This window comes from Engystomops pustulosus, unplaced genomic scaffold, assembly GCF_040894005.1.
Source record: "Engystomops pustulosus unplaced genomic scaffold, aEngPut4.maternal MAT_SCAFFOLD_415, whole genome shotgun sequence".
In the NCBI taxonomy this organism is placed as follows: Eukaryota; Metazoa; Chordata; class Amphibia; order Anura; family Leptodactylidae; genus Engystomops; species Engystomops pustulosus.
In genome coordinates, this window is record NW_027285294.1 from 59,201 (window position 1) to 71,255 (window position 12,055).

A 12,055-nucleotide genomic window follows, 5' to 3' on the forward strand; every position below is an offset into this window, starting at 1 on the left:
ACTGGAGATTACATGTGATATATATCAGGAGATTAGGAGAGATGTATGGAGAGGACAGGAGGAGGACTGGAGATTACATGTGATATATATCAGGGTATTACGAGAGATGTATGGAGAGGACAGGGGGAGGACTGGAGATTACATGTGATATATATCAGGAGATTAGGAGAGATGTATGGAGAGGACAGGGGGAGGACTGGAGATTACATGTGATATATATCAGGAGATTAGGAGAGATGTATGGAGAGGACACGGGGAGGACTGGAGATTACATGTGATATATATCAGGAGATTAGGAGAGATGTATGGAGAGGACAGGGGGAGGACTGGAGATTACATGTGATATATATCAGGAGATTAGGAGAGATGTATGGAGAGGACAGGGGGAGGACTGGAGATTACATGTGATGTATATCAGGAGATTAGGAGAGATGTATGGAGAGGACAGGGGGAGGACTGGAGATTACATGTGATATATATCAGGAGATTAGGAGAGATGTATGGAGAGGACAGGGTGAGGACTGGAGATTACATGTGATATATATCAGGAGATTAGGAGAGATGTATGGAGAGGACAGGGGGAGGACTGGAGATTACATGTGATATATATCAGGAGATTAGGGGAGATGTATGGAGAGGACAGGGGGAGGACTGGAGATTACATGTGATATATATCAGGAGATTAGGAGACATGTATGGAGAGGACAGGGGGAGGACTGGAGATTACATGTGATATATATCAGGAGATTAGGAGAGATGTATGGAGAGGACAGGGGGGGGACTGGAGATTACATGTGATATATATCAGGAGATTAGGATAGATGTATGGAGAGGACAGGGGGAGGACTGGAGATTACATGTGATATATATCAGGAGATTAGGAGAGATGTATGGAGAGGACAGGGGGAGGACTGGAGATTACATGTGATATATATCAGGAGATTAGGAGAGATGTATGGAGAGGACAGGGGGGGGACTGGAGATTACATGTGATATATATCAGGAGATTAGGAGAGATGTATGGAGAGGACAGGGGGAGGACTGGAGATTACATGTGATATATATCAGGAGATTAGGAGAGATGTATGGAGAGGACAGGGGGAGGACTGGAGATTACATGTGATATATATCAGGAGATTAGGAGAGATGTATGGAGAGGACAGGGTGAGGACTGGAGATTACATGTGATATATATCAGGAGATTAGGAGAGATGTATGGAGAGGACAGGGGGAGGACTGGAGATTACATGTGATATATATCAGGAGATTAGGAGAGATGTATGGGGAGGACAGGGGGAGGACTGGAGATTACATGTGATATATATCAGGAGATTAGGAGAGATGTATGGAGAGGACAGGGTGAGGACTGGAGATTACATGTGATATATATCAGGAGATTAGGAGAGATGTATGGAGAGGACAGGGCGTGGTCTGGAGATTACATGTGATGTATATCAGGAGATTAGGAGAGATGTATGGAGAGGACAGGGGGAGGACTGGAGATTACATGTGATATATATCAGGAGATTAGGAGAGATGTATGGAGGGGACAGGGTGAGGACTGGAGATTACATGTGATATATATCAGGAGATTAGGAGAGATGTATGGAGAGGACAGGGGGAGGACTGGAGATTACATGTGATATATATCAGGAGATTAGGAGAGATGTATGGAGAGGACAGGGAGAGGACTGGAGATTACATGTGATATATATCAGGAGATTAGGAGAGATGTATGGAGAGGACAGGGGGAGGACTGGAGATTACATGTGATATATATCAGGAGATTAGGAGAGATGTATGGAGAGGACAGGGGGAGGACTGGAGATTACATGTGATATATATCAGGAGATTAGGAGAGATGTATGGAGAGGACAGGGGGAGGACTGGAGATTACATGTGATATATATCAGGAGATTAGGAGAGATGTATGGAGAGGACAGGGGGAGGACTGGAGATTACATGTGATATATATCAGGAGATTAGGAGAGATGTATGGAGAGGACAGGGGGAGGACTGGAGATTACATGTGATATATATCAGGAGATTAGGAGAGATGTATGGAGAGGACAGGGGGAGGACTGGAGATTACATGTGATATATATCAGGAGATTAGGAGGGATGTATGGAGAGGACAGGGGGAGGACTGGAGATTACATGTGATATATATCAGGAGATTAGGAGAGATGTATGGAGAGGACAGGGGGAGGACTGGAGATTACATGTGATATATATCAGGAGATTAGGAGAGATGTATGGAGAGGACAGGGGGAGGACTGGAGATTACATGTGATATATATCAGGAGATTAGGAGAGATGTATGGAGAGGACAGGGGGAGGACTGGAGATTACATGTGATATATATCAGGAGATTAGGAGTGATGTATGGAGAGGACAGGGGGAGGACTGGAGATTACATGTGATATATATCAGGAGATTAGGAGAGATGTATGGAGAGGACAGGGAGAGGACTGGAGATTACATGTGATATATATCAGGAGATTAGGAGAGATGTATGGAGAGGACAGGGTGAGGACTGGAGATTACATGTGATATATATCAGGAGATTAGGAGAGATGTATGGAGAGGACAGGGTGAGGACTGGAGATTACATGTGATATATATCAGGAGATTAGGAGAGATGTATGGAGAGGACAGGGGGAGGACTGGAGATTACATGTGATATATATCAGGAGATTAGGAGAGATGTATGGAGGGGACAGGGGGAGGACTGGAGATTACATGTGATATATATCAGGAGATTAGGAGAGATGTATGGAGAGGACAGGGGGAGGACTGGAGATTACATGTGATATATATCAGGAGATTAGGAGAGATGTATGGAGAGGACAGGGGGAGGACTGGAGATTACATGTGATATATATCAGGAGATTAGGAGAGATGTATGGAGAGGACAGGGGGAGGACTGGAGATTACATGTGATATATATCAGGAGATTAGGAGAGATGTATGGAGAGGACAGGGGGAGGACTGGAGATTACATGTGATATATATCAGGAGATTAGGAGAGATGTATGGAGAGGACAGGGGAGGACTGGAGATTACATGTGATATATATCAGGAGATTAGGAGAGATGTATGGAGAGGACAGGGTGAGGACTGGAGATTACATGTGAGGAGGTATCAGGAGATTAGGAGAGATGTATGGAGAGGACAGGGGGAGGACTGGAGATTACATGTGATATGTATCAGGAGATTAGGAGAGATGTATGGAGAGGACAGGGGGAGGACTGGAGATTACATGTGATATATATCAGGAGATTAGGAGAGATGTATGGAGAGGACAGGGGGAGGACTGGAGATTACATGTGATATATATCAGGAGATTAGGAGAGATGTATGGAGAGGACAGGGGGAGGACTGGAGATTACATGTGATATATATCAGGAGATTAGGAGAGATGTATGGAGAGGACAGGGGGAGGACTGGAGATTACATGTGATATATATCAGGAGATTAGGAGAGATGTATGGAGAGGACAGGGTGAGGACTGGAGATTACATGTGATATATATCAGGAGATTAGGAGAGATGTATGGAGAGGACAGTGGGGGGACTGGAGATTACATGTGATATATATCAGGAGATTAGGAGAGATGTATGGAGAGGACAGGGAGAGGACTGGAGATTACATGTGATGTATATCAGGAGATTAGGAGAGATGTATGGAGAGGACAGGGGGAGGACTGGAGATTACATGTGATATATATCAGGAGATTAGGAGAGATGTATGGAGAGGACAGGGGAGGACTGGAGATTACATGTGATATATATCAGGAGATTAGGAGAGATGTATGGAGAGGACACGGGGAGGACTGGAGATTACATGTGATATATATCAGGAGATTAGGAGAGATGTATGGAGGGGACAGGGAGAGGGACTGGAGATTACATGTGATATATATCAGGAGATTAGGAGAGATGTATGGAGAGGACAGGGTGAGGACTGGAGATTACATGTGATATATATCAGGAGATTAGGAGAGATGTATGGAGAGGACAGGGGGAGGACTGGAGATTACATGTGATATATATCAGGAGATTAGGAGAGATGTATGGAGAGGACAGGGAGAGGACTGGAGATTACATGTGATATATATCAGGAGATTAGGAGAGATGTATGGAGAGGACAGGGTGAGGACTGGAGATTACATGTGATATATATCAGGAGATTAGGAGAGATGTATGGAGAGGACAGGGTGTGGACTGGAGATTACATGTGATATATATCAGGAGATTAGGAGAGATGTATGGAGAGGACAGGGGGAGGACTGGAGATTACATGTGATATATATCAGGAGATTAGGAGAGATGTATGGGGAGGACAGGGTGAGGACTGGAGATTACATGTGATATATATCAGGAGATTAGGAGAGATGTATGGAGAGGACAGGGTGAGGACTGGAGATTACATGTGATATATATCAGGAGATTAGGAGAGATGTATGGAGAGGACAGGGTGAGGACTGGAGATTACATGTGATATATATCAGGAGATTAGGAGAGATGTATGGAGAGGACAGGGTGTGGACTGGAGATTACATGTGATATATATCAGGAGATTAGGAGAGATGTATGGAGAGGACAGGGGGAGGACTGGAGATTACATGTGATATATATCAGGAGATTAGGAGAGATGTATGGAGAGGACAGGGTGAGGACTGGAGATTACATGTGATATATATCAGGAGATTAGGAGAGATGTATGGAGAGGACAGGGTGTGGACTGGAGATTACATGTGATATATATCAGGAGATTAGGAGAGATGTATGGAGAGGACAGGGGTGGACTGGAGATTACATGTGATATATATCAGGAGATTAGGAGAGATGTATGGAGAGGACAGGGGGAGGACTGGAGATTACATGTGATATATATCAGGAGATTAGGAGAGATGTATGGAGAGGACAGGGGGAGGACTGGAGATTACATGTGATATATATCAGGAGATTAGGAGAGATGTATGGAGAGGACAGGGGGAGGACTGGAGATTACATGTGATATATATCAGGAGATTAGGAGAGATGTATGGAGAGGACAGGGGGAGGACTGGAGATTACATGTGATATATATCAGGAGATTAGGAGAGATGTATGGGGAGGACAGGGTGAGGACTGGAGATTACATGTGATATATATCAGGAGATTAGGAGAGATGTATGGAGGGGACAGGGTGAGGACTGGAGATTACATGTGATATATATCAGGAGATTAGGAGAGATGTATGGAGAGGACAGGGTGTGGACTGGAGATTACATGTGATATATATCAGGAGATTAGGAGAGATGTATGGAGAGGACAGGGGGAGGACTGGAGATTACATGTGATATATATCAGGAGATTAGGAGAGATGTATGGGGAGGACAGGGTGAGGACTGGAGATTACATGTGATATATATCAGGAGATTAGGAGAGATGTATGGAGAGGACAGGGGGAGGACTGGAGATTACATGTGATATATATCAGGAGATTAGGGGAGATGTATGGAGAGGACAGGGGGAGGACAGGAGATTACATGTGATATATATCAGGAGATTAGGAGAGATGTATGGAGAGGACAGGGGGAGGACTGGAGATTACATGTGATATATATCAGGAGATTAGGATAGATGTATGGAGAGGACAGGGGGAGGACTGGAGATTACATGTGATATATATCAGGAGATTAGGAGAGATGTATGGAGAGGACAGGGGGAGGACTGGAGATTACATGTGATATATATCAGGAGATTAGGAGAGATGTATGGAGAGGACAGGGTGAGGACTGGAGATTACATGTGATATATATCAGGAGATTAGGAGAGATGTATGGAGAGGACAGGGTGAGGACTGGAGATTACATGTGATATATATCAGGAGATTAGGAGAGATGTATGGAGAGGACAGGGTGAGGACTGGAGATTACATGTGATATATATCAGGAGATTAGGAGAGATGTATGGAGAGGACAGGGGGAGGACTGGAGATTACATGTGATATATATCAGGAGATTAGGAGAGATGTATGGAGAGGACAGGGGGAGGACTGGAGATTACATGTGATATATATCAGGAGATTAGGAGAGATGTATGGAGAGGACAGGGGGAGGACTGGAGATTACATGTGATATATATCAGGAGATTAGGAGAGATGTATGGAGAGGACAGGGGGAGGACTGGAGATTACATGTGATATATATCAGGAGATTAGGAGAGATGTATGGAGGGGACAGGGAGAGGACTGGAGATTACATGTGATATATATCAGGAGATTAGGAGAGATGTATGGAGAGGACAGGGTGAGGACTGGAGATTACATGTGATATATATCAGGAGATTAGGAGAGATGTATGGAGAGGACAGGGGGAGGACTGGAGATTACATGTGATATATATCAGGAGATTAGGAGAGATGTATGGAGAGGACAGGGGGAGGACTGGAGATTACATGTGATATATATCAGGAGATTAGGAGAGATGTATGGAGAGGACAGGGGGAGGACTGGAGATTACATGTGATATATATCAGGAGATTAGGAGAGATGTATGGAGAGGACAGGGGGAGGACTGGAGATTACATGTGATATATATCAGGAGATTAGGAGAGATGTATGGAGAGGACAGGGTGAGGACTGGAGATTACATGTGATATATATCAGGAGATTAGGAGAGATGTATGGAGAGGACAGGGGGAGGACTGGAGATTACATGTGATATATATCAGGAGATTAGGAGAGATGTATGGAGAGGACAGGGAGAGGACTGGAGATTACATGTGATATATATCAGGAGATTAGGAGAGATGTATGGAGAGGACAGGGTGAGGACTGGAGATTACATGTGATATATATCAGGAGATTAGGAGAGATGTATGGAGAGGACAGGGTGTGGACTGGAGATTACATGTGATATATATCAGGAGATTAGGAGAGATGTATGGAGAGGACAGGGTGAGGACTGGAGATTACATGTGATATATATCAGGAGATTAGGAGAGATGTATGGAGAGGACAGGGGGAGGACTGGAGATTACATGTGATATATATCAGGAGATTAGGAGAGATGTATGGAGAGGACAGGGGGAGGACTGGAGATTACATGTGATATATATCAGGAGATTAGGGGAGATGTATGGAGAGGACAGGGGGAGGACTGGAGATTACATGTGATATATATCAGGAGATTAGGAGAGATGTATGGAGAGGACAGGGGAGGACTGGAGATTACATGTGATATATATCAGGAGATTAGGAGAGATTTATGGAGAGGACAGGGGGAGGACTGGAGATTACATGTGATATATATCAGGAGATTAGGAGAGATGTATGGAGAGGACAGGGGGAGGACTGGAGATTACATGTGATATATATCAGGAGATTAGGAGAGATGTATGGAGAGGACAGGGGGAGGACTGGAGATTACATGTGATATATATCAGGAGATTAGGAGAGATGTATGGAGAGGACAGGGGGAGGACTGGAGATTACATGTGATATATATCAGGAGATTAGGAGAGATGTATGGAGAGGACAGGGGAAGGACTGGAGATTACATGTGATATATATCAGGAGATTAGGAGAGATGTATGGAGAGGACAGGGGGAGGACTGGAGATTACATGTGATATATATCAGGAGATTAGGAGAGATGTATGGAGAGGACAGGGGGAGGACTGGAGATTACATGTGATATATATCAGGAGATTAGGAGAGATGTATGGAGAGGACAGGGTGAGGACTGGAGATTACATGTGATATATATCAGGAGATTAGGAGAGATGTATGGAGAGGACAGGGAGAGGACTGGAGATTACATGTGATATATATCAGGAGATTAGGAGAGATGTATGGAGAGGACAGGGGGAGGACTGGAGATTACATGTGATATATATCAGGAGATTAGGAGAGATGTATGGAGAGGACAGGGGAGGACTGGAGATTACATGTGATATATATCAGGAGATTAGGAGAGATGTATGGAGAGGACAGGGGGAGGACTGGAGATTACATGTGATATATATCAGGAGATTAGGAGAGATGTATGGAGAGGACAGGGGGAGGACTGGAGATTACATGTGATATATATCAGGAGATTAGGAGAGATGTATGGAGAGGACAGGGGGAGGACTGGAGATTACATGTGATATATATCAGGAGATTAGGAGAGATGTATGGAGAGGACAGGGGGAGGACTGGAGATTACATGTGATATATATCAGGAGATTAGGAGAGATGTATGGAGAGGACAGGGGGAGGACTGGAGATTACATGTGATATATATCAGGAGATTAGGAGAGATGTATGGAGAGGACAGGGGGAGGACTGGAGATTACATGTGATATATATCAGGAGATTAGGAGAGATGTATGGAGAGGACAGGGGGAGGACTGGAGATTACATGTGATATATATCAGGAGATTAGGAGAGATGTATGGAGAGGACAGGGTGAGGACTGGAGATTACATGTGATATATATCAGGAGATTAGGAGAGATGTATGGAGAGGACAGGGCGTGGTCTGGAGATTACATGTGATATATATCAGGAGATTAGGAGGGATGTATGGAGAGGACAGGGAGAGGACTGGAGATTACATGTGATATATATCAGGAGATTAGGAGAGATGTATGGAGAGGACAGGGGGGAGGACTGGAGATTACATGTGATATATATCAGGAGATTAGGAGAGATGTATGGAGAGGACAGGGTGAGGACTGGAGATTACATGTGATATATATCAGGAGATTAGGAGAGATGTATGGAGAGGACAGGGGGAGGACTGGAGATTACATGTGATATATATCAGGAGATTAGGAGAGATGTATGGAGAGGACAGGGGGAGGACTGGAGATTACATGTGATATATATCAGGAGATTAGGAGAGATGTATGGAGAGGACAGGGAGAGGACTGGAGATTACATGTGATATATATCAGGAGATTAGGAGAGATGTATGGAGGGGACAGGGGGAGGACTGGAGATTACATGTGATATATATCAGGAGATTAGGAGAGATGTATGGAGGGGACAGGGGGAGGACTGGAGATTACATGTGATATATATCAGGGGATTAGGAGAGATGTATGGAGAGGACAGGGAGAGGACTGGAGATTACATGTGATATATATCAGGAGATTAGGAGAGATGTATGGAGAGGACAGGGGGAGGACTGGAGATTACATGTGATATATATCAGGAGATTAGGAGAGATGTATGGAGAGGACAGGGGGGGGACTGGAGATTACATGTGATATATATCAGGAGATTAGGAGAAATGTATGGAGAGGACAGGGTGAGGACTGGAGATTACATGTGATGTATATCAGGAGATTAGGAGAGGTGTATGGAGAGGACAGGGGGAGGACTGGAGATTACATGTGATATATATCAGGAGATTAGGAGAGATGTATGGAGAGGACAGGGTGAGGGCTGGAGATTACATGTGATATATATCAGGAGATTAGGAGAGATGTATGGAGAGGACAGGGGGAGGACTGGAGATTACATGTGATATATATCAGGAGATTAGGAGAGATGTATGGAGAGGACAGGGGGAGGACTGGAGATTACATGTGATATATATCAGGAGATTAGGAGAGATGTATGGAGAGGACAGGAGGAGGACTGGAGATTACATGTGATATATATCAGGAGATTAGGAGAGATGTATGGAGAGGACAGGGTGAGGACTGGAGATTACATGTGATATATATCAGGAGATTAGGAGAGATGTATGGAGAGGACAGGGTGAGGACTGGAGATTACATGTGATATATATCAGGAGATTAGGAGAGATGTATGGAGAGGACAGGGGGAGGACTGGAGATTACATGTGATATATATCAGGAGATTAGGAGGGATGTATGGAGAGGACAGGGGGAGGACTGGAGATTACATGTGATATATATCAGGAGATTAGGAGAGATGTATGGAGAGGACAGGGGGAGGACTGGAGATTACATGTGATATATATCAGGAGATTAGGAGAGATGTATGGAGAGGACAGGGTGTGGACTGGAGATTACATGTGATAGATATCAGGAGATTAGGAGAGATGTATGGAGAGGACAGGGGGAGGACTGGAGATTACATGTGATATATATCAGGAGATTAGGAGAGATGTATGGAGAGGACAGGGTGTGGACTGGAGATTACATGTGATATATATCAGGAGATTAGGAGAGATGTATGGAGAGGACAGGGTGAGGACTGGAGATTACATGTGATATATATCAGGAGATTAGGAGAGATGTATGGAGAGGACAGGGGGAGGACTGGAGATTACATGTGATATATATCAGGAGATTAGGAGAGATGTATGGAGAGGACAGGGGGGGGACTGGAGATTACATGTGATATATATCAGGAGATTAGGAGAGATGTATGGAGGGGACAGGGGGAGGACTGGAGATTACATGTGATATATATCAGGAGATTAGGAGAGATGTATGGAGGGGACAGGGGGAGGACTGGAGATTACATGTGATATATATCAGGAGATTAGGAGAGATGTATGGAGAGGACAGGGGGAGGACTGGAGATTACATGTGATAGATATCAGGAGATTAGGAGAGATGTATGGAGAGGACAGGGGGAGGACTGGAGATTACATGTGATATATATCAGGAGATTAGGAGAGATGTATGGAGAGGACAGGGGGAGGACTGGAGATTACATGTGATATATATCAGGAGATTAGGAGAGATGTATGGAGAGGACAGGGAGAGGACTGGAGATTACATGTGATATATATCAGGAGATTAGGAGAGATGTATGGAGAGGACAGGGTGAGGACTGGAGATTACATGTGATATATAGCAGGAGATTAGGAGAGATGTATGGAGGGGACAGGGGGAGGACTGGAGATTACATGTGATATATATCAGGAGATTAGGAGAGATGTATGGAGGGGACAGGGGGAGGACTGGAGATTACATGTGATATATATCAGGAGATTAGGAGAGATGTATGGAAAGGACAGGGGGAGGACTGGAGATTACATGTGATATATATCAGGAGATTAGGAGAGATGTATGGAGAGGACAGGGTGAGGACTGGAGATTACATGTGATATATATCAGGAGATTAGGAGAGATGTATGGAAAGGACAGGGGGAGGACTGGAGATTACATGTGATATATATCAGGAGATTAGGAGAGATGTATGGAGAGGACAGGGGGAGGACTGGAGATTACATGTGATATATATCAGGAGATTAGGAGAGATGTATGGAGAGGACAGGGGGAGGACTGGAGATTACATGTGATATATATCAGGAGATTAGGAGAGATGTATGGAGAGGACAGGGGGAGGACTGGAGATTACATGTGATATATATCAGGAGATTAGGAGAGATGTATGGAGAGGACAGGGTGAGGACTGGAGATTACATGTGATATATATCAGGAGATTAGGAGAGATGTATGGAGAGGACAGGGGGAGGACTGGAGATTACATGTGATATATATCAGGAGATTAGGAGAGATGTATGGAGAGGACAGGGGGAGGACTGGAGATTACATGTGATATATATCAGGAGATTAGGAGAGATGTATGGAGAGGACAGGGAGAGGACTGGAGATTACATGTGATATATATCAGGAGATTAGGAGAGATGTATGGAGAGGACAGGGGGAGGACTGGAGATTACATGTGATATATATCAGGAGATTAGGAGAGATGTATGGAGAGGACAGGGAGAGGACTGGAGATTACATGTGATATATATCAGGAGATTAGGAGAGATGTATGGAGAGGACAGGGGGGGACTGGAGATTACATGTGATATATATCAGGAGATTAGGAGAGATGTATGGAGAGGACAGGGGAGGACTGGAGATTACATGTGATATATATCAGGAGATTAGGAGAGATGTATGGAGAGGACAGGGGGAGGACTGGAGATTACATGTGATATATATCAGGAGATTAGGAGAGATGTATGGAGAGGACAGGGGGAGGACTGGAGATTACATGTGATATATATCAGGAGATTAGGAGAGATGTATGGAGAGGACAGGGGGAGGACTGGAGATTACATGTGATATATATCAGGAGATT